The following is a 24,670-nucleotide window of genomic DNA, read 5'->3' as shown; positions in this document are numbered from 1 at the left end:
TTAGATCTTCCCTTTCACCATTATATCATGCCTGTCTTTGTCCTTTCTTACTTTGGCTATTTTAAAGCTTCTGTTATCTGAAATAACTATACCCCTGCTTTCTTTTGACTTCCATTTCCCTGGAGGATTGTTTTCCATCCCTTGACTTTGAGCCTGAATGCATCTTTGTGGGTTAGATGCATTTTTTGTAAACAACAGATACTAGGGTGAAGATATTTATTCACTCTGCCAGTCTATGTCTCTTCAAAGGACAATTCAAGCTATTCATATTTATTGAGAGGATTGATATTTGGGGTAGACTTCCTTTCATATTGTTGGGTGAATTCCTATTGTTTTATTTTATTCCTTGAGCCATTGTGGAGTCCAGGTTCTAGACATTAACTCTTGAGTGATTTTACTTTGAAGAGTATCTATTGCACTGCTCAATGTGTAATGCAAGTCTGAGTACTTCCTGTAGGGCTGATCTGATCTTCGCAAATTCTATCAATGTTTGATTGTCTGGGAAGGTCTTTATTTCTCCCTCATAGATGAAACTTAGTTTTGTCTAGTGGAGAATTCTAGGTTGGCCATTATTCTGTTTTAGAAGATTAAGGATAGTCCCTTCTGGTTTGTAAAGTTTCAGTTGAAAAGTTTTCAGTTAGTCTGATAGGTTTTCCTTTGTAGGTTATCTGCTTTTTTTGCCTCACTGCTTGAAGGATTGCTTCTTTCGTGTTTACTTTGATCAACCTAACTACGTGATGTGATGATTGCCTGTTTAAATGGAGTATCTCAGGAGTTCTGTGCTGTGCATCTTGTACCTGGATATGTAGATTTCTGGCCAGGCCATGCATATTTTCCTCCAGTATTCCATGAAATAAATTTTCCAGCCCTTGTGTATGTTCTTCCTTTCTCTCTGGGAAGCCTGTCATTCTTATATTTGGTTTCTTTACATAATCCCACATTTCTTGTATGTTTTGGTCTTGTCTCTTCTTTCTGTGTTCTTTTTTTCATCCAATTTGTTTAGCACATAGGCATTATCTTCTAGCTCTGAGATTCTTTCCTATGCATGATCCATTCTATTTTTGAGGCTTTCCACTGTGTTTTGAAGTTCCTTGAATGCCTCCTTTATTTCCAAGATTTCTGTATGGTTTTCCTGTAGTATTTCAATTTCTTTAGAGAATTTTTTCATTCATTTCCTGTATTGTTCTTGTGACTTCTTTATGTTGGGTTTCTATTTTCTCTTCTATTCCGTTGACTTTTCTTATATAATCCATATTTGGAATTCTTCCTCTGTCAGTTCAATCATATCATGTAAGTTGGTATCTATTGATGGAGATCAAATGTTTCCTTTCAGGGTTACTTTTCTATCTGATATTTCATGTTTCCTGTTTTCTTTCACTGATTCTTTCTCATCAGGGTACTTTGTCGAGAACTGGGGGTGCTATGGCTGGTTTATGACCTTATCTCCAAGTCCCCAAAGGGACGTTCCTTGACAGTGCTAGGGAGATGCACTCTGGTCCTATATTGCCTTAGAGGTGTTTTAGCCTGTTGGGTTATCTCTGACCTGTTGTCTTCACCTCTTGCCAAAGGAGATTAGAAAGTTTGGATCCCTTGCTTAAGCTCCCAGGTGATGAATCACTCTTGTGTATATGACTCCGCTGCTCTCCACTAGTTTAAGATGGAAGGGACTGTGTTGAGCTATGGGGTTACCCTCTCTTTTGTTGCTTGTAGTTTGCATGAAGGAGTCTATTAACAAGGTATTCCAATGCCTTTGTGTCCGGCTTTTAACCCCCGAATGGGGTATACAAGTGGCCTAATCTTTTGAAATGTCTTGTCACTTCCAATGGTTACTTGAACCCTGTTCTCACTTCAGGTGGGGCTAGGGTAATAGGTACCTGCAAGCCTGAGAGCATATACTTTTGTGGTTGCTTGATCTGCTACAAGAGGAGAGCTGCTAATATGGGCTCTTTCACCACACTTGCGAGGAAGCTCCAGGTGGGGGGTGTCAATTGGTGCAATTGCTAAGGACTGTCACCAGGATTTTCCTTCCCAGACCACAAGCCCAAAAGCTGGTAGCAGCCTGGGTGCCAAGGGCAAGCCTTAGTGTTATGTTCTTGTCAGTGATCAAAACCAACCTGCTGGACCAAATCAACAGTCTACCCTCTTTTGCTTAGTTCCAAAGTCCCACAGATTCATGTCAGTCACACAGAGAAAGTGACTTTTTTCCCTTCTCCCTGCCTCCAAGGGCGGAGTCTGCTGTGCTAGGCTGGGGGAGGGGCATTGTCTGAGAATGCCACATGTCCCAGCCCATAAAACGTCTTTTGTCATTTCTCCCCTCTTCCAAGGGTGGGGTCTGCCCTGCTGGAGGGAAATTCAAGCCGCTGGGCTTGGGGAGGGGCACTGCCTGAGGTTGCCTGGGCTGTCAGCCCAGCAAGCTGCTTGCTTCTTTAATTACTCTACCCCTCCAAGGGTATGGGGTTTGTCCTGTGAGCACAAAATACTAGCTTCCAGGCTGGGGGAGAAATTCTGCCTGAGGCCACCGGGTGACTTGGCCCATAAACTGTCTTCTGTCATTATTCTGCCCCTGTAAGAGAGGGGTTTGTCCTGTTAGTGCAAAATACAAGTGGCTATGATGCGGGAGAAGCACCGCCTGAGGCTGCCAGGCAGGTTGGCCCAGAAATCAGTTTCTCTCATTAATCTGCCCCTCCAAGGGTGGGGTTTGCCCTTCCTGTGTGAAAAGTCAAACAGGTAGTTTGGGGGAGGAATGTTCAGAAAGCGACTTCTCTTGTTATTCCTCTCCTCCAAGGGCAGGGCCTGCTCTGCCAGGCAGGGGTAGGGTCATTGCCTGAGACCGTTGCCTGGGCTTGCCCTGTTGGGCTGGAGAAGGGGTGGTGCCCACATCCACAATGAGCCATAGTGTTTCTAGAATATGGATACCAAAAATGGCGGCTGCTCACTCACAGATGACCAGCACTGGAGGTGACTGCTTGGTGGGCTAACAGGTGCTGGGTTTGGCAGGCTGTCTCAACAAGCCACACGTTGTCCCCACTGCTTCCCTGACCCACTGTCTCACATGGGGCCAGTAGGGGGTCCTCCACTTTCTGTCCTACCCTGCTTCAGCCCAATCTCCTGCGGTTTCCAGGGGCAGAGCCTCACTTTCAGCATTCACTTCCTTTATTCTGGTCCTGGTGACTGCCAGAGTGAGGTGCCTGTCTCTAAACTCCCTCCTGCGGACCCAGGAAGTGTCCACTCAGACCAGTCCCTCCCCCACCCAGTGTGGACCTAGCACAGAGCACTGGGGAGTTCAGAATGTTTCCCGCTTTTGTGTCTTCTCCACACAGCCTGTCATCCTGTGCCACAACTTCACACTGACTTCAGGTACTTCCCTGACTGAGTGGATGTGGAAGACGCTCTATTCCCTGTTGTATATCTCACACTCTCTAGACTTTGTGGTTGATTCTCCAGTTCACCTTTTTTTTTTCCAGTGCTGCTTGTCCCACATTGCTTCTCTGCAGATTCACAATGCTGTTCTTGTGGGAGAGCGATCCACTCATGTGTAGCTGTCCATGTTCTTCACCTCCTACTCTGGGAGCAGAGAGCCAGAAGACCACCACTAATCTGCCATTTTCCTTCAGGTATCCTAAATCTCACTTCTAGTATCTCCTGTTGGTTTGTGCTTATTTTTTTTTCATTTCAGCTTTTTAAACATTTTATCAGACTTGTCTTCATACCAGCCCACTTCTAAGCTTCAAGTTTTTAACTTAGTCTAACTAAATAGTTAACTAAATCTAGTCAATGTGGGACCTTTGGTGATCGATTGTTAACTCATTTATTGTACAAACATTATGATAGTCTTCTGAAATTTTTTACTTCATATGGCTAGCATGCTACATGTAATTCTCATTTATACTGTCTGATATTTTCTTTGCGCAGCCCTGACATGGTGATTCGCTTATATCAGCCAAAATAGTTTGTTACTAATGCAATTTTCTTGGATTCTCCATGAATTTATGGGCTATTCACTGCTGGATAGTAATGCTACATTGGCTGACTTTCATTTTATTTTATGATTTCTCCCTCCATGTATGGCCTGCAACATTTTCATAGGATTCATGGGGCCCTGAATATTTGGCTACACTGCTTTCTGCCTCATACATTGTCACCCTATGTGACAGAATGACAGGGCTTCCCTAGGATAGTAAAAGCAGAGAGGCAATATTAGCATTAAGATGTAATATTATTATTTACTCAGTGTTATCGTTTGAAGGTGCATAAGGTTGACAAAGTAATCTCAAAAGGTTTAAAAGCACAATGACAGAATCTGTAATGTTTATTAACAGGCAAAGATAAATGATAATTTAGTGGTTGGAATGCTGGGGCTGAACACAATCAATTTGGATTAGATGCACATTACCAAATTGAATACCTTTTATTTCTGCATAATGTTGGATCATGAATCACATTTTTATTTATAACACTTGACTACAGCGGCAATTGAAATTCTGAGTTCACACTAAATTACATATTAACAGAAAAAGTACAACAGGTTTTCATATTTCAAAATGCACTAGGTTACTTAAAAGGTAACTATTTAATCATAGTTTAAAAAATTTTGGAAGCCAGTGAATTTATTTTCATCTGGGGATTATGTCTTACAACATCAGAGGAAGGGCTGCCCTATATCATGTGGAAACAGTGACAATTCACTTTTTATGTGTGGTTAAAGGGAGATACAAAGGACAATACGTTCTCTAGCAAAAAGGAAAGCACAGTTGTAATACACACGGTTGTAGAAGACAGTTGATATTAACTGGCTCTAACTTGGAGATAGAGAAGGTTGTGAAATATTTAGTGATAATGATATCTGGCATAATCCAGAAAGCAATAAAAGTTTCCTGAGGCCTCCCAGGAGGGAAGTTGCCAGTGGGGACTTGGGGATTTGAGGGATTTTCATGAATGTTGTAGCAAGGGAGAGTTACATCAGGTGTGAACTGTCAGTTCAGAAAGAAGACCAGCCAGTGGAGCAGATGTGTTTGATCTACAGAGGAACTGAAGGCCTTGAATTAAGTGGATTTTCTGCTAAACCAAATATTGTAAGATTTTTCTGTTGAAAGTAATATTTAAGTCATTATGCCATATGTTCCTCTACTATTTCCACTTAATATACCCTCCCGTACTTATATCTGCGAATATATATTAATACTGAAATACTATTTAAAGCAAATGTGCATGGTACATCAAACAATTACTACCACTGTCTCCTCTCCATTACAATTATTGAAAGCATGTGCACATGAATTTCAAAGCAGAGCTCAAAGGGAGTGAAATGACTTCTAGGAACATATTTTTAAAGGAATATCTTACAGAGACTAAAAAGTATGAAGCTTATCTGTTACAGAAACTCCACACACAAATAAAAGAATTTACAACATTGTAAGGCATCTTGCAGTTGTTTACTACATGATTTTACATGTGACTCATAAGATAGGTCGAGGTAATGTAAAGTATTTAAATTCATATTAAAATTGATTTTTCTCCTTATTAATACTGGGTTATTATTTTTCTTTTAAAACATTTAGTTAATTTTCATAATATGAAATTTCATTTAGGTAAAGAGTAGCTACAAATATAAAATATTTCTATCTTGGCTTCTTCTATACTATCAAATTTATTTTATTGAATATTTTCTTCGGTGGTTTAACAGCTTCTTTCATGATCTCAAAATTTACTCTCTTAATGTTTTAGCAATTCTTTTATGTCTTGGAAATTATTCTAGTTTACTCATTTTTTATAAGCAAGACCCCTAATGTCCAGTTTTCCTGTGTCGTAACAATTTCTTAAGGCTTTTACTATAAAGTGACCAGCCTTTGGATTGGCCTATCAGTCGTCTCCTTTCTTCCAATAATCCTGGCATTTGATTTATTCTTTATTCTTCCTTCCAATGTCCCACTCCCTCACTCAAAGAATTACTGTTTTCTTTACCCTGGACTTTCTAATGTTAAGTGAATCTCATATGCTGCTGCTCCTTCTGAGATTCAATTATATTTTAGAAACATTCAGGATCTCTTTGTTTCTTCATACCTCTCAAACTTGATATGTTATGATGTGTTTGAGGCATTCAATTCCTTCCACCCATTTTATCACTACATTCATGAATCTCCATGATTCATTTCTTTCCAATTCTCTTTTACACATGCAGTGTCTTTTCTTTAAAAGAGACTATACCTAAACACCATGGGAAAATACAAAGCATAAAATGTTTTGCTGAATATGAAAAAAAAAAAAAGGAGTGAACAGGGTGGTGGCAGGTACAGGCAGGGAAAAAAATTTAGAGTTTAAAGTAAAAATAATACCTACAACCACCCATTTGGGGCACAAATGATTATTCTTATATCATGAGAGGAAATAAAAGGCTGAGACGGATATGATTAAAGTGATTGACAACATAGGGATACAAAATGACATTTCCTAATGTGGTACTCACTGTCTTCCCCTTAGACTGTATCGGCTTATTCTGTGGACAAATAGATTCAGTATCTCCTGGTCCCTGGTTCTTTATTGCACACTTTGGCTCACTTATACATATATTGCCAAACATCGTATAACAGACTAAAGCTAAACTGCCTTTGAGGTAATGCCAGATACTATTTGAAGGGCAAGCTGTGGACTTGCAGGGTACCAGGCAGTTATCATGTTTTGAACAGCTCTACATATAATGCTGGATCTAGGATTATCCTAATAAAACCTTGTGTTCCATTAGGGGATGATATTGGAGCACAATCCCAATAACAGCCCCTCCATATATCTGGTTTTAAGTGTAAATGGCATCAGAGGTCCTCAAACCATGCTCATAACCTAGCATGACTGGTAGGGAATTTGGGGTATTTTTTTTTTTTTTTTTTTTTTTTTTTTTTTTTTTTGAGACAGAGTCTCGCTTTGTTGCCCAGGCTAGAGTGAGTGCCGTGGCGTCCTAGCTCACAGCAACCTCAAACTCCTGGGCTCGAGTCATCCTTCTGCCTCAGCCTCCCGGGTAGCTGGGACTACAGGCATGCGCCACCATGCCCGGCTAGTTTTTTATATATATATCAGTTGGCCAATTAATTTCTTTCTATTTATAGTAGAGACGGGGTCTCGCTCTTGCTCAGGCTGGTTTTGAACTCCTGACCTTGAGCAATCCGCCCGCCTCGGCCTCCCAAGAGCTAGGATTACAGGCGTGAGCCACAGCGCCCGGCCAAATTTGGGGTATTTTAATCTTTAAGAGACTACCAAAAAAAAAAAAAAATTCCTGTGGCTCCTCTGAGACTGGCTTAGCACAAATTACCATCAGAAATTCCAGGATTGCCTTTGTATAAATAAATCAAGATTTCCAAATTCCAAAATATTAACTAATTTTACTACATGAAAAAAAAAACTGCTTGTTAAAAAAGTAATGTCAAAAGACAAATGACAAACCAGGAAAAATACTGCCTTTCATATCAGAAACTAGGGACTAAATCCTTAATATACAAAAAGTTCCCATAAAAGTGGGCAACAATACAAACAATTCACAGCAAAATGAATACAAATATTGCTTAAAAAATGAAATGAGCTTCAAATTCAATGATAAGGAAACAAGTATGTTTAAAATATTGTCTACTAGTGAGTGAGACTGAATAAAAAAGAAAAGAAATTAAAATTAAAATTCCACTGGTCTCCTGGTCGGGATGTTTCAAAAATTTTGAATGAGAAAGAGGATACGGTATGGGCTAACATGAGCCAATTGGATGGTCACTGCTGACTTCAGTTATAGCAGTTCCTGGACTATGATGGATATAAAAGACCAATGGGTTAAAGAGTGAATGGGGAATGACGATGTGAGCAAAGCAGTTGTAGCCTCTTCTTTTGAGCAAACTGGCTATGAAGAGAAGGTAAGCAGTAGAGCAGGTTTAAAGGAGACCCAGAGACAAAGGAGTGGCTTTTCCCTTTAAAATTTTAATGTTAGATATCAACATGTTTCTAAACTATGATAAAAGAGCCAAGAAAGGGCCGTTCAGCTTTTGATAATTTGGATCAATTTGGATCAATTTGATCATTTGGATAATTTGATCATTTGGATCAATTACCAGGAATGTCCACTGATTTCAGGAGATACAATTGAGAGGCTGAGAAGTTGAGCAGAATTTTTGCTGGATTGTCATGACTAGGGTGACACAAAATGGAGTCCAGGTATCACAGATGTCCAGAGTGTCTGCTAACTGAAGAATATTTGAGTAGGAAACCAGGAGGACAACATCTTAGAAGTAAGAGATACTCAGTTAGCTTGACATTTACAGGGACTGAAGCCCTTATTGAATGAAGTTATCCTAAATTGCTAATGTTCTTAGCCACCTGCCAGAAATAAACTGAAATTCTGCATGGAGGAAGACCAGCACCATCCTAGGCCTCAAATTATTTCTATTATTTTTAAAATAAAATGTCAAGCATTCAGTCAATAATAAGCAGAAAATCAAGGAGACATGAAACTACAAACAAAATCCAAGAGAAACGAAGGGAATTAAGTGAAAATCAGATAACAGAGTGATCAAAAATAATGGACTTTAAAATAATTATTCTTTACATTTTTAAGGAGACAAGTTATAAGAAAAATAATTAGAATTGAGAATTATGAAAGAAAACAAGAAATTAAAAATGAAAATTCAGGACTGAAAAATACAATAATCATAGTTCGGATCTTGATGAATGGGTTTAATAGCATTTTAAACATAGCTAAAAAAAGAATGAGTGAATCAGAAGATAAATGTAAGAAAACTATTGATTTTTTGCATGTTGATTTTTTATCTTGCAAATTTACTATATTTATCAGTTATAACAGTTTCTGGTAGAGTCTTTAGGGTTTTTTCTATATATGACAATATCATCTGCAAACAGCAATGTTTGAGAATTTTTGAAATTACTATAAGACATCAAGCCACGGAATTAAGAATCCTTATAAATCCTAAGTAGTATAAATACAAGGAATAACACATTTAGACACATAAGAGTGAAATCAAAGACAAAAAAGAAAATCTTAAAAGGCATCTAGAAGGGGAAAAATCATGTTTTCTTGAAAGGAGCAACCATTCAATTGAGAAATAACTTCCTGATGGAAACAATCAAAGCCAAAAGATTGTGGGATGGTATCTTTTTTTTTTAATTTTTAATTTTTTCATATTATGGGGTACAAATATTGTTAGGGTTACATATATTGCCCCTGCCATTCCTCCCCACACCAACCCCCCCCCGCCTTACCAAAACATCAGGCATGTCCTACTCTCAAGTGGTGCTCATCGCCCTATTTTGTAAGTATAAATTCTTCCCCTCCTTCCCCTCCCATTTGCCCACCACCCGATAAATGTTTGTTTGTTTTTTCCCTTTTTTTGACCTTTGGGTTACGTTGTATATCTTAGCCTTTCCCTTGGAAGGGTTAGATGTATTCCCTCTCCCCCCCACTATGCTCACCACAACCCTAAGATGTGTATCTCCCCTCCCCCAAACCCTAGTGGGCACTATCCCCATTTGAGCACCATAGTTTTAATCAGTCAGTACCAATTTGATGGTACTGACCATCAAATGTGGAGCCTGTTTTCTTGATCTTGTGTCACCTCACTTTGGATAACGGGTTTAAGCTTAATGCAGGATAGCATAAATGGTGCTAGCTCACTGTCATTTCTTAGAATTGAATAGTATTCCATTGTGAGCACATACCAAATTTTAGTTATCCACTCATGAATTGACGGACACTTGGGTTGTTTCCATGAGGATGGTATCTTGGTATCTTCAGAATATACCTATAATTCTACTACCAGTGAAAATAAACTTGAAAAAGGAAAGTTAAGAATTAACAGTTTAAGATAACAAAAACAGAGGAATTTATCAATGTCAGATCTATACTAATATAAATACCAAGTGATATGTTTTTAGGCAGACAGTGAGTAATTACAGAAGGAAGCTCAAGGATGAAGGAAGGAATAGAAAAAGGTAAATAAGGAATAGAAAAAGGTAAATATGTGACTGAATAAAAATCATAATTAAAATATACAACAACTTAGTGTTTAAGTCAGGAAGGGGAAACAATGAACTTATTGGTTGGAAAGGTGGTAAAATTACTATGTAACATTAGATTCTGATATGTTAAAGATGTTTTTATTTCAAATGTAATTCCCCTAAAAATAATAAAAGATTATATAATTACTAAACAAATAGAGGGAAAAAGCACAATAATAATCCAAAAGGAGACAAGAAAGAGGAAAAAGGTATACAATTGATGATATAAAGCAAATAGTAAAGTGGTAGATTTAAATTAAAAAATCAGTAGCCAATAAAATATAAACAGAGATTAAATGCTCCAATTAAAATACAAAGATTAAGAGACTAAATTAAAAGGTACATTCTATTTACAAAAGTTATAATCAATATATTAGCATACAAAAATATTGAAAATAAAAAGAAAAGATATTCCTTGAAAATACTGGCCAAAATAGAGCTGATTTAGCAATAGTAATAGTAGACAAAGTAGACTTTAAGAGAAACATCATTAAGTAGAGATAAAGGGAGGAAATTAATAATAAAAGATTGAATTCTCCAAAGAAATATAACAATCCTAAATTCTGCATAGCAAAACTACAAAATATATAAAGTAAAAATTAATAGAACTAAAAGGACCAACAGGTTCCCAGTCATAGCAGGAGATTTTTAACAAGTCTCTTTCAGTAAGTGATAGAATAAGCACATACAAAAGTATTATACCTGACAAATGAATTTTTTTCAAAAGCCAGGGATGTGAGCAGAAAAGTGTCCTTCCAACAACCCATGCATCAGCCACCTGGAACTACGTGAGTCTTCTCACATGGCCATATTGCTTACTAGAATTTCTCGGTCTTCCTCAACTGGTGAATTCTTGACCATTTTTTCAAAGACTTAGTTCAAATACAATTTCCCTTGTTACTTCCTCGTGTCTTCTGGGCTTTTGCAGAACCTGGATCACACCTGGGTTCTATTTTGGCACACATTGCATTGCAATATAGTAGGGGTCCCAAACATTTTTGGTACCAGAGACCAGTTTTATGGAATATAATTTTTCCACAGACCAGGGAGGAGAAGGCATGATTTGGGGATGATTCAAGCACATTACATTTATTGTGCAGTCAAACCTCTCTGCCAATGATAATCTGTATTTCTACCCACTCCCTGGCACTAGTATCACCACCTCAGCTCCACCTTAGATCATCAGGCATTGGATTCCCATAAGGAGTGTGTAACCTGGATCCCTTGCATGCACAGTTTACAGTACATTTCACGCTCCTATGAGAATCTGATGCTGCTGCTGATCTGTCAGAGGGCGGAGCTCAGGTGGTATTGCTGGCGAAGGGGAGCGGCTGTAAATACAGATGAAGCTTGCTACTCTCCCACCCCTCACCTCCTGCTGTATCACCTGGTTCCTACCAGGGCTGGGGACTGCAGCAATATAGGATTTATTTAGGTCTTGCACTGTGCATGCTTTGAAGGGAGGCATTGTGATCTCAGGGAGATACAAATAGCATAGTTTCCAAATTTAGAAGATGCTCTATATGGGTTTATTGAATTACAGTTATATACTTCTTAACAAAAGGGATATTTTCTGAAAAATATATCGTTAGGCAATTTCCTTGTGCAAATATCTTAGCACTGTGTACTTACACAGCTAGGCTATAGGGTATATAGCCTATTGCTCCTAGACTACAAAGCTGTACAGCATGTTTTTGCATGGAATACTTTGGGCACAATGATAAATATTTGAGTATCTAAACACATCCAAACATAGAAAAGGTACAGTAAAAATACAGTATTATAATTTTAAGCCACCACCACAGTCTGTGTCGTTTGTCAACAACTAAAATGTCATTATGTGGTGCATGACTGCATTTGCCTGATCACCATCTTTATCCTTTCTCCCTCCTCACCTTTATTCAAAGTAATCTTCTCTCCCCTACAATGCTTCAGACATAACCCTATGTAAAGTATTTTAGACTATTGAACCAATGGATAAGATGATAGAATTTTTAGAAATATTCAGAAACACGAAGGCACTGTAAGTGGCTGGAGTGTGTAGGAAATCCCTGGCTGCATCTTGAATGTCAAGGTTAAAGCCTAAACACCAACCAGTATGGATGGAAAGTGAAGGATGAATAATTAGGAAATCGGTTAACTGTACCATCTGGCAATTTCCACTAAGAAGGCTTAATATTTAAATGAACCTTCCTACTTTTGGCAAAAAATAATTAATTAGGATTAAAAGTGCTTGAGAATGTATTTTCAAGGTCTGAAATGGTGACATGGAATGCGTCATAGTTTGTCAGCTACCCTGTATGTGCCTTGGTCTTGTGATTTCAGCCCAGGGAGAAGAGAATATTCCTTTTCGTTTACTGCACACAGTAGTATTTCAGGCCACTACAGGCCTGGGCAGCAAATGAGTGACTCTGGCCTCAGAAAATGATGGAAGTCCTATCTTTTTTTGGGAACGGTCAGGGAAAACAATAAAAACAAAATAGCAAGTTATAAAATGATAACTTCATTTTTTTGATAGCTCTTAACCTCACTTGTAATTATTATTTGCTGATTTTTCAAAATATTTTCCACCTACTGTATCTCCTCACTGTATCCCTAAGTTAGTGTGCCATCAAATTCATAGTTTGTGCTGAATAAATGTTTGACTGAATGAATAAATGGATGTCTCACTCTTCACTACCTTTAATGATCTTGATTGTAAACCATATAAATTGAAAGGTAAATATTTTCTAAACAACAAAATACAAAACAATATTAATGTTATTAAATAGGACATGAACTTTTGTTCCCAATTTTATTTTTGAATCATTTTCATTTCCTCCACTCTAAATCTTGAACATGATAAGTTTAAAAAGCAAAACCTTAACTACTCACCACCAAAGTGGCTGGCTTTTTTTGTCTGAACTTGTGTTCCAGCTTCTCTTCTTTCAGACATCTTGGTCTTTCCACAGCCTCTCCTTTCTCTAGAAATTCTCTCAACACAATTATCCCTCAATAGCCTGACACTTCTAGACTAATCTAGTAATAAATATTCATTAAAATTTTATTTTGCTTTGCAAAGAGTTTGTTTTTCCCTCCTCATCATTAAACCTTTAAATACTCAAAACAAAACTAGTTACTAATTTCTTGGAAGTAAAAATCTAACAACTAGGAAAAAAAAAACAAATTTTAACTTGTTTATTTTCTTAAGACGTGTGAAATTCAATTCCACTTAAAAAATGAAAAGCTTTTTCACACCTTATACTGTCCAGGTGTTATGGTATAACCTTTTAGTAAAACAAATAGAAAATTAATACTCTTTATTGGTGTGTAAACATTAGGCAATTTCTTTCTTTCTTTTTTTTTTTTTTTTTTTTTGCCGCAGGAGATATTCCAAGCTATTTGTCTTTTTAAGCTTTGCAAATGTAAAATATATTAATGTAGGTTACTTTAGTCTATTACAAATTCACCTCACTATCTATTAACATATCTCAACTCTAACTCAATGGCACTTCTACCTGTATTATTCATTTTTCATTATCTCATAATCCAGGGCTCTCTGCTGAGACTCTGTAAAACACAACTATTAGGTCCAAACTCGAGGATATTCATCTGTTGGGACATGGATTAGATCATCAAGCTATTTCAGCAGGCTAAACCAACTGCCACTCAATTGTGGTGTGAGTTTCTCACCAGTGCTGATTCTAGCCAAAATCCATGATTAAGAATTTCTGTATTCATTTCAGATTGCCTCTAGCACCAACTGGAATAAACTTGCCAAGGTACTGTGCATTTTTAGTTACTTAGGCAATAAACTGGAAGTCTAAGTCTCCTCCTGTATATTTTCATCCAAATGAAGCTTTACAAACCTCAATTTCCCCAAAGAGACTTCACCCTGAGCTGAAGACAAAAATTTCACATTTTATCACTCTTAGGTCAGGACATAATCTGTCAAAATCAATTGTCTTTCTTCTCACCTTTCTCCTCATTAAAAATTCTAACAAAATATGTATGAGGCGAAGTCATAGAACAAACTTGGTAGCCTAGAAAGTTTTAGAGTTTTAAAGTAAGCTCAGTGTCAGAGCAAAAAGCAGTAGACTATAGGTATATGCTACCAGGGTTTATCAGAACACTTTAAAAAATATAAATAAATTGGAAAAACCTAACTGTCCAGTAACAGAGGATGAATTAAATAGATGGTATTACATCTATTCAGTGGAATGTTAGGTGGTCATTAAAACTAATGATAACAATTTTTTTTAATTGACTTGAAAGTCAAGTTATAGAATATTTTATTTGCCATGTGTTTGTGTAAGGGAGATTGTTAAGAGTGATTAGAAAACTTAGAAAATTTCCATATTTTTAAATTTACTTTTCTGGATTATTGATTTTTACTTTTTATTGAAAATGAGCACATAGACTTCTGCTTCCAGCCATGATGAAGAAACGGGGACCAGATTTATTTTTCTACTTGCAGCAACTGAAAAAGTAGACAAACTATATAAAACAATGGGTTTCAGATATTGGATGACAGGCAGTGCAGGAGAGTAATTCTTCATAGAAGGAAAACATGTGAGGTGAACATCATAAAATCTCAGCTGATTGCCTAGAGTGAGTGAGTTTCCACGCAGCAGCATAGACTGAGCCTGGAGCATCCTTGAGTTGAGGAGACAGAGTGGAGAATTTGGGGAATCCAAAGTGGCTCAAACTGGCAGGGCAGAGTACCAGAGAGAAAAGTGTGGCAAGAGAGTGAGTACCAGAGACGTACGGAGGAGTCCTCTGGAGTCTCCAGCTCTGTCCTCCCACACTCATGCTGTGGGGAAACTACTCAGAGTTAGGAAAAGAATCACAAGAAAGCAGAAGAGTCACACCAAGATGGGAACTGCTCTGGTTCTCAACAACAGTGTACAACCTCACAGTCTATAGTAACAGTATTAGTACTCAAAAGGATATTGCCTCAGTGGTGGTGGTGGGGGGAACAAATTAATCCTAGATAAATGGTGCTCCCATCCTAACTGTCAAAGCTTAAAATCAAGCCTCAGAAGGATCAATCTGTCTCTAGATATGGAACCTTAACTGTATCCAAACACAAAGCTCAAAAATATTTAACAGGATTTAGCACCCAAGCAATGTCTAGCATCTATTCAGAAATAATGAGGCATTCCAAGGAAGCCAGAACAAAAATCTATAATAGGGATAAAATTCAATCATTAGAAAAGACACAGAAATGGAAAATATGATAGGATTAGTCGACAAAGCCACTTTAAATAACTGCAGATATACTCTATATGTTCACAAAGGTAGATGAAAGCACAAGTATGTTAATGGAAATACAAAGATTAAAAGAGACTAATTAAACTTCTGGAGAAAAACTATACTGTATGGGATTAGCAGCTAATAAAATTGATAAACTGGAATCATTAAAAATGCTCGATTTATCCTAAAGAAGGCAGTAGAGAAGAAAAAGAGAATAAAGGACAGATAGAATAAATAGAAACTAATAGCAGGATGGTAGATTAATACCCAAACAAATCAATATTAACATTCAAGGTATATGATTTAAACACCTCAGTTAAAAGGTAAAGATTATCAGATTGGATGAAAAAAGACATGTCTGTAAGATACTCATTTAAATTATCCAAAAATAAATAGGTTAAGAGAAAATTATAGAAATTGATATAATATGCTAATATTAACCAGAAGAAAATTGAAGTATGTATATTTATATCCAGAAGAGCAAATTTCAGAAAAAATATTACTGAAGATGATCTCATGGTGAAAAGGATTGATTCATTAAGAGGTACATGTTTATTCTCCTAGTAACGGAGCTTCAAAATACATGAAGCAAAACTGATAAGAAAAATAGATAAAGCTACAATTATAGCCTGAGATTTCAGCATCTTTTTCTCACTAATTGACCAGTGAACAGAGATATCAAGAATATAAAAGACTTTAGTGATATACACAAACAACTTGACCTAACTGATGTAGAGAACCCTATAACCACCAACAGCAGAGTTATCAAGTCCAGACAGAATGTTTACCAAGCTAGGCCATATTCTGGGCAACAAAAAACTCCCAATAAATTATAAACTATTAAAGTTATACAAAGTATGTTTTCTGTCCAAAATGGAATTAAATTAGAAATCAGTAACAAATCAGCTGGAATTGTCTCAAGTATTTGAAAAATAAACAACATATTCCCAAATAACCCGCTAGTCAAAGAAAATTAGAAGCATTTTCAATTAAAAAAAAATTGAAATATTACCCAAAAGTTCGTAGGAGATGCAGCTATTCAGTGCTTAGAGGGATTTTACAACATTACATATTTATATCAGAAATAAATAAAGACGTCCCAACGGCCCCAACCTTGGTATAATACCCTCCTCTTCAGTGTGGGTGGAACCTGTGAACAGGATGACATGTTGCTCTTTTGAGGATATAATTAAATTCCTAAATTACTTAATTTTAAAGTAGGGAGATTATCTAGATTGGTCTGACCTAATCCCATGAGACCTTTAAATCTGGGCCTCGAGGTCAGTATGAGGGAAGTCAAAGAGATCAGAAATGAGAGAGGGATTCTGCGTACCCGTGCTGGATTTGAAGCTGAAGTGGGGCCACATGTCAAGGAATGTGGGCGGTTTATAGAAACTAACTTCAGCCATGGGTAAGAGCTAACAGGGAAATGGGGACCTCACCCCTACAACGTCAAAGAACTGAATTCGGCCACACTGAGCTTGGATTTCTGACCTACATTGTGAATGTAAGCAAGTAAATGTATGTTGTTTTAAGCTACTGACTTTATGGAAATTTATTACACTACACTAAAAAACGAATCAACTATTATACATGTCTGGGTAGGTGTGAAGCAACTGGAACTCTCATATCCTACTGGTAGCAATGTGGAATGACACTACGACATTGAAAATCAGTTTGGCACATTACTAAGAAAAGCTAAACACCACCCCTCCCATACTGCCCAACGTGTGACATAGCTAATCTACTCCTTGACATTTACCCACGAGAAATGAAAACATATGTCCCATAAAGACTTGTACACTAATGTTCATAACAGATTGATTCATAATAGCCCCAAACTAGAAGTAACTGACATATCTATCAACAGGTTAATGGATGAAGAAATTGGGATATGGAATATCAGTCATGAATAAAATTGAATGAAATATTGGTAAATGTAACAACATGGATGAATCTCAAATGATTTTGCTGAGTAAAAGAAGCCAGGCAAAAGAAAAGATTATATACTATATACATAAATACTACATGATTCCGTGTATGTAAAATTCTAGAAAAATCAAGCAAATCTTAACAACAGAAGGCAGATCAGTTATTGGCTGGAGACACTTGAGAAAGATTGGAATGGATTACACAGAAGGAGGAAGAAACTTTTGGGAATGAAAGATCTGTTCATTATCTTCCTTGTGGTGACTGTTCAATAGGGATATATAATATATGTATATATATATACACACATATATGTGTGTGTCAAAGCTCATCAAATTGTACACTTTTAAAAATAACTGTGGTTTATTGTACACAATATACTTCAATAAAGCTGTGATAAAAGACAAATGTTATCTGTAAAATAAAATACAAACAAAGGGGGTTAAACGTTCACAGTTGTCTGTTCTTTTCTCTCAGCTCTGTTCTAACTAGTTGTGTGGACTTAGGTAACAGTATATTTCTGTTAATAACCTCAATATACTCCTTCGTAGAAAGAGTTGGTAGGTTGAGATGATTTTAAAGGATCTTTCCTATGAATCTGTAATAAGAACACCTACCTTTTATTGTATGTTTAATAAATACCAAGCACTGTACTGACTTTACAGGAGAAGTGACTTAGAGAAATCAATGACTTTTCCAGAATCATGACATGATATGTAGAAGATCCGAGGTCAAGCAGTTCTACCTGACCCTACAGCCTGTGCTTACAGCCAACCTGCGGTGTATCTGATATAACTGTTTGACCCATGTTCACTCCCTAGTAACCGCACTGGCAGTTAAGCTCTGATATGTTCTATTACCTATCCCTTGACCTATCGAGTCCCTCCCATTTGCTATCTTTTCCCATGGTTTAACACCCAGTGTAGATAATTTTTTTTATGTGATTTGTGGAATTTAACAGCGCAGCTCTTATTAATGCTAATGTGAGTCATCGAGCAGAACAGTATGCATTGTGCTGAGAATTTATACTAGACGCAATTTCGTCATTAACATAACAGCTCACAAATTGCAAGGGTTTAATATAATTTTGAACCTTACTTTTTATTTTCTATCATTGCCTTTTCACTCAAGAAGAAAAGTGGAAGAAAAAAGTTCACTGTATACAGGATAATGCATAATTTCTTCTCTTAAGGAATTTGACTTCACTTGAAAGAAGAGATGCTATAAATCCCTGAAGAGACCTCTCCTAGGAGAGATCAGTTATAAGCTTCTCTGTCTTTTGCTTGTGTATATTTCTCGAGAGAGGGCATATGGTATTATCTAATAATCAAGTGGAAGATACTATGCTAATTAATTAATTAATTTGACTTGCGGAAGACAGGAAAGTAGGCTCATCAGAAAATTTCAGCACCACGAATCAGCCCTGGCCCCTATTCCTGTCTTAAGTGGGCCATATTGTTGCTGAATTCATAATAGCCTGGAGAAATGAGCTGATTAGCAATGATCCACTCAGCTTTGGGGCAGTACTCCTTCTTTATTCACATCATGGTTTACGATTTTTTTTTTTTTTTGATGGGTCCAAATAAGGATTTCTGGAAGCATGTGGAAGAGCCTCTTGCCAAAAAAAAAAAAAAAAAAAAAATCACAGGAATAGGGGATGATGCATTCTCCAGCACAGAACGTGGAAACCAACCAGGTCTGATCGTTAGCCTTTCTTGCTCCTGCCTTCCTTATTGCCCTTACCTATTTTCTTTCCTTATATGATTCTATTAGTTCTTAATTTCTTAGAAACAAGAGTCTAAAGAAACTCAGAGACTAAGGGACAGGCTTCCCGTCTTTTACTCTTCCTGTGTTTTTCATTCCAGATGGCTCTCAAGAGTCTCCAGATGTCTTTTGGCAGAAGACTTTTGTCCGTCACCTGATACCTTTCTTGCCCTGGGCCACCTTCAATCAGGTACGTGAGGCAAGACATGCTAGAAAGCTTGATAAGCAGGAAACATGCTTGTTTTAATTTTATTGTTTTTTGGTGTTAGAAGGCATATTCCTTTTTTGGTTAACTTTTAAAAACAGCTTTATCAAGGTACCATTGACCTACAATCAAGTGCACAGATTTAAAATATACAGAAAGTTTTGACAGATGTATAGGTGGTGAAACCATCACCACAATCAAGAACCATCACCCACAAAAGCAAAAAACATTTACGACTTCATGTTTCCTTCTTAAGAACCTGTGCCCAACCCACCTTCTCAGCCTTGTCACCTGTGTGATGGGATTCCTGCACCCATCTACAGGCCACACTTAACTTATATCCGTGTCTTGTTTGACTGTTACATAGTATTAAGGCATCTAACTCAGTTTTCAAAAATTAAAAATTGGTAAGTGTCTCATAATAAACCTAAATTTCTGGCGTTTTAAAAATCCCAAACTCTGGCATGCCTGGGCCAACGTTGAGGCCGTCAGCATTCATTTTTCAGAACTGTGCGGTGGATGGCCCCCTGACGGACACACACTCTCCAGTTTGCTTCAATCCATACAGGCTTGCTTTACTTATTGATGTTCTTTATTTGGCCTTTGAATTTACCTTCCCTGCCACTCAGCTTTCCTCTATCCCAGTGCAGGTGCTTATTGGTTTCTCCAAAATGCCATAAACTTCTCTTGTTTTGCTTTTATTTTGCAAAGAGCTTTACTATTCTCTGCCTATGTGGCTCAACAGTTATCTCTTAAGTGATGCTTTTCTTTTTGCAAATCTCTTTAGGCAGAATGCATTGCTCCTTGCTCTGTGCTCCTGCAGAATTTTGTAACTGTCATTACTAGGAAACACATCACGTTGTTAGTTATTTGCACATCTGGCCCTCCTGCTAGATAGATGGTGATCTCTCAAATCCAGGACAGACATTTTTTTTGTCCTCAGATCCTCAGCGTCTAGCCTAGTGCCCTATGCAAAGAAGAAGCCTGTGCTACATTTTTTTTATTTATTTATTTATTTATTTATTTATTTATTTATTTATTTATTTATTGAGCCAGAGTCTCACTCTGTTGCCCAGACTAGAGTGCCGTGGTGTCAGCCTAGCTCACAGCAACCTCAAACTCCTGGGCTCAAGCAATCCTCCTGCCTCAGCCTCCCAGGTAGCTGGGACTACAGGCATGCGCCACCATGCCCGGCTAATTTTTTTTTATTTTTTTATTTTTAGTTGTTTGGCTAATTTCTTTCTGTTTATAGTAGAGATGGGGGTCTCCCTTTTGCTCAGGCTAGTCTCGAACTCCTGAGCTCAAGCAATCCTCCTGCCTCAGCCTCCCAGAGTGTTAGGATTATAGGCGTGAGCCACCATGCCCGGCCTGTGCTACGTTTTTTAAATGCCAAATTAAATTGGTTCTTAAAAACATAAGGCCTTAATTCTTCTATCCCAAAGGAGAAAATCCATAAACATAATCCCAATTTTTCAAACAACTCACATCATATCTGCAATTCCAATTTAAAAATATGTATATGTATCTTTACCTAGATGCTGCTCATTGACTGATTTAAATACAATAACTGCTGGGACTTACATGTAGCAACATTGAAACAGAAAAAGCATCTGCCTTGCAGATGGGAACTTTTACACTCTAATTTCTTGCATTTTGAAAGGAGTATGTTCCTTATGTGAGTAAACAGCATAACATGTATGGACATTAATCAAAACTTTTCTAATTAGGAGGTTTTTGCCCAGGAAGTTTCCTGAACATAAGCAAGATTTTCCATTTAAAAAAACAAAAAACATTTCTAGCTAGTATTCTTATGTTTTGGAGACTCTCTGACTAGATTCTACTTCTGACCAGAAGCCATCGTATTTCCATTGGGTCTACACCAAAACAAATCTTGAAAAAAACCTTCATACTACAAATCTTTCCTTAGATAAAATGTGTTCATGAAGTTCAATGCTGTTTCTCAGTAGAAAGCATGAAAAAAAAACTGGATTATTTTTTTCAATCCACTTCTTTTTAAAAAAAGCATTTTGTGAATGCCTACCATGTTCAAAAGACCCCATATGCACTATGGAGAATAAGAAATAATAATGCCTGGTCCGTTTCCTGGAGGGTCTCACAATGGACTGGAAGCAACTGAAAAATATATGAGCATTTGAGGTAATGGAAACATTCGAATAAGAGCCCAGAAATTGGTACATCAGCCAGTGTATTCATAAAGTAGTCAAATACACTGTGCTTGCCTGAAACACAGTTTGCATGCTGGGGTTGGAAGGAAACTTGTGAAGCCAGGGGGAAGTGGGAAGTCAAATATGACATCGTAAAATATTTAAATATCAGATATGAGGAGTCTGGAATTTTATTACACGTGGGTAATAAGGAACCCTGAAATATTGTAGAGTTAGAGCTCAGACTGGAAATGAATACTTGGACATCTGCTGCATGTCAGGGTATCGGTTCAGCATTTAAACGTAGAATAGTAAGGTTAAGGTAAGTTTTAGCCTCTGTTTCTTTCTTTCTCATTCCACTTCATCCCTTTCTGTAAATAAAGTAGATGTTTACTGAAAAATCTCAAGGGTAATTTCAAATTAGTAATAGGGTAGTGAAGACCCATAGAAAATGAGCCATCTTTACAACCCAGAAAATTCTGTCCCCACGGATGAGAATTTTGTAGCATGTTCAGGATTTATGTGGCCATATAATGGAGAGCACATTTTATTTCTAAAAAGAATTTTGTTACATTTGTTTTGGTCTGGTATAAAAAGTGACTCCTACTCGGTGGTTTCTGGACCAATGAAGACGCAGACTATTATCCTGACTATTCCAATGCATCTGGTTGTATTTTTTAAATGGGCATTTGTGCATCCAGTAGATAGCAAGAGAAAGCAGGACTCAGACCCACAGGGTGACTGCATTAAGACTCTTCTCCTGTCTTCTTCGCCACTCTGATGGATGATGATAATTTTCTTTTTCCCTGCTGATAAATTTATGCTTGCTTCTATCAGTGTGTGAATGTTACCAGAGTTTTTCTTAGCTTAGCCTGGATAAAATCATCCTCCAATGGAAGGCGATAGAACTCTTTCCTCTGGCCCTTTAGACATAGATCCTGGGGGATTGGCTTCTGCCGGACCCTCAGAATCAGGCATTGAGACTCTTAGCAAAGCTGAGGATTCCTTGTATGAGACAAACAGTCAAGGACCACAAGGGTGAGCTGGGAATAGTACTCCCTGCAGGAGGAGGGAGTGGGGTAGGTCAGGAAGCCAAGGCTAGAGCAGCCTCATGGCCATTGTGGGTTTAGACAGAGCGGCCTGCTGTGACATTCTGTTTCCCTTGAGGAACCAACATCCAGTGAAAAATCTTCCTGGACAACAGTGTCCCTAAGAGCAGTCAAGACACTTCCCCCAAGTCCACGTTGTTAATACCTGCCCAGCTGAGCCCACTCACGCTAATTGTGATGACGTCAGGCTAAATAAATTTCACTGTGCTCTCAGCTGTGTATTGTTACTGCCCAGGTGTGGGTGTTCTCTGGCTTGACGCTGTTTTGAATCAAAGAGCATTTTTGTGACATAGTCTTAGATGGATGAGAACTAAGTCTGGAGTCTATTTTAAGCCCTTGGCTGGGTCACGTCAGTGTGTGATGACTCAGGGGCTAGGGAACAGAAGCAACAGTGGCAGAGTAAGAATCAAGATAGTTCAAGACTATTTAAAGAGCTCTGTTCTCCTGCCAGTTGCCCATCTCTGGTCCTCACAGCTAACAAGCACAATGGCAGGGACAGGTAGCAGTTCAGGAATTCCTGCCTGGATATATAAGCAATCCTACTCTTCATGAGGGAACTTGCAAGAAAATAACTGAGTAAGAATTCCTAGATGGAAAAGTTAAAATACTTACAAATACAGTTTTATAACTGAAGAAACCATGAGCTGAACCTGCTCACAATGATAATATGAGGTTTAATTAATTAATGACTAAAGTACTTTGGAAACACAAAGGACTATATAAATGCTAAATATTATTAAATGTTAATAGCCATGTTCTCGAATAACACTGATATTAATTTAAATTCCAAAACCTTATTATCGGAATCAAATGCATGCTAATGAGGCTTTCCTAATAAATATTTTGTTTATGATGTATTTAGAGTGGTATTACTTATCTTGCTAGAGCAAATATAAATTACGGCACATGGCAAAGGGTTGCTGCCTTTTCTTCACGATAATTAAAATGGAAATGTAGAGAAATATAATGAATATATTAGGCAAAAATTTTGTGTTGGAACCACTGAGGTTCACTTTATGACTGAGCCAGTGATTCTATTTCTTCTTCTTTGAATAGTAGTTCCAGTATTTCATTTGTTCTCTTTTTCATTGTTAGATTCCCCTAACTGTACCTAATGAACCATATTTAAGTTTTCAAGCAAATAGGATTAAAAATCTCAAGGAATTTTATGGAAATCTCATGTCATTCTTTGAGATAAAGAGATAATCTGTGGTGCTTTGATTCAAGCTCGGGGGATTCCTTTTCATACAGTTTCTTGCTGGGACAACTGGCAAGTCACTGTTGTTGCTATACAGACAGGAAGGGGGTTTGCCCAGCTTTTCATTTCATACATTGACTGGGTATGAATGCTAGAATGTGCTCCTTGAGGTACTGAATCATTTGTGTTGCAGTGAAGACCTGAGTGCAGTGTCAGGTAGGATTTATGCAAACGCTATTTATACATGATTTTTCCAAACTTCCCCAGCTGCTTACATTTAGGATATAGGTGGATTAACCCAGACCCCTCTTTAAGTTTGAAATTTACTAGAATCATAAGAAACTAGAAAACTTTTCTTTTAACTCTCCTCATACTGGTAGGATGATCACAAACTCTTATTCCTGTATGTAAAAATAATACCTAATACTGATATTAAGTTATGTGCTAGCCAATGCTAAATATTTCACGTGGATTATTAAATCCAATTCTCTTGAAAACTCTCTATGAAGTGGGTAAATAATATTACCCCCAAGAAAAGCACACATCTATTTAAATGTGTACGTCTATTTAAAACAATCCCTTTATAATTTGGAAAAATGTAATTTTATTTTTTGTTTGTGAAGACACTCTCTAAAGTAAGGATAGTAGCCCTGTGTTATTTTGGAGCAAATTCTTTTCTGATCTTTCTTCTAATTTAAAACATTTTTGAAGTATGACAGTTTAAAAAAGCATATTATAGTTAGTCATATCTGGCCATATTTTCCTTTGGGATCTATTCTAGTGTATCTGAATTTAGAAAGCCTTTCCCCGTCCAAAGATGAGAAAATAATTAACAAATTTTTCTAGCTCTTTAATTGGTTGATATTATTTAAATATTTTTTTTTCTTTTTTACATTCATTAATCCATCTGGAAATTATTATGGTATAGAGTCTAAAGTCAAGCTTCCGGTAGACCTTTTTCCTTCAAAGGGTTAACCATTATTTCTAGAATTTTCATAAAGCATGATTCGAGCTTGGAAAAGAA

This window comes from Microcebus murinus, chromosome 5 (genome assembly GCF_040939455.1).
Source record: "Microcebus murinus isolate Inina chromosome 5, M.murinus_Inina_mat1.0, whole genome shotgun sequence".
Classification (NCBI taxonomy): domain Eukaryota; kingdom Metazoa; phylum Chordata; class Mammalia; order Primates; family Cheirogaleidae; genus Microcebus; species Microcebus murinus.
The sequence above is the reverse complement of the archived record's forward strand: the minus strand, read 5'-3'. Positions refer to the sequence as shown.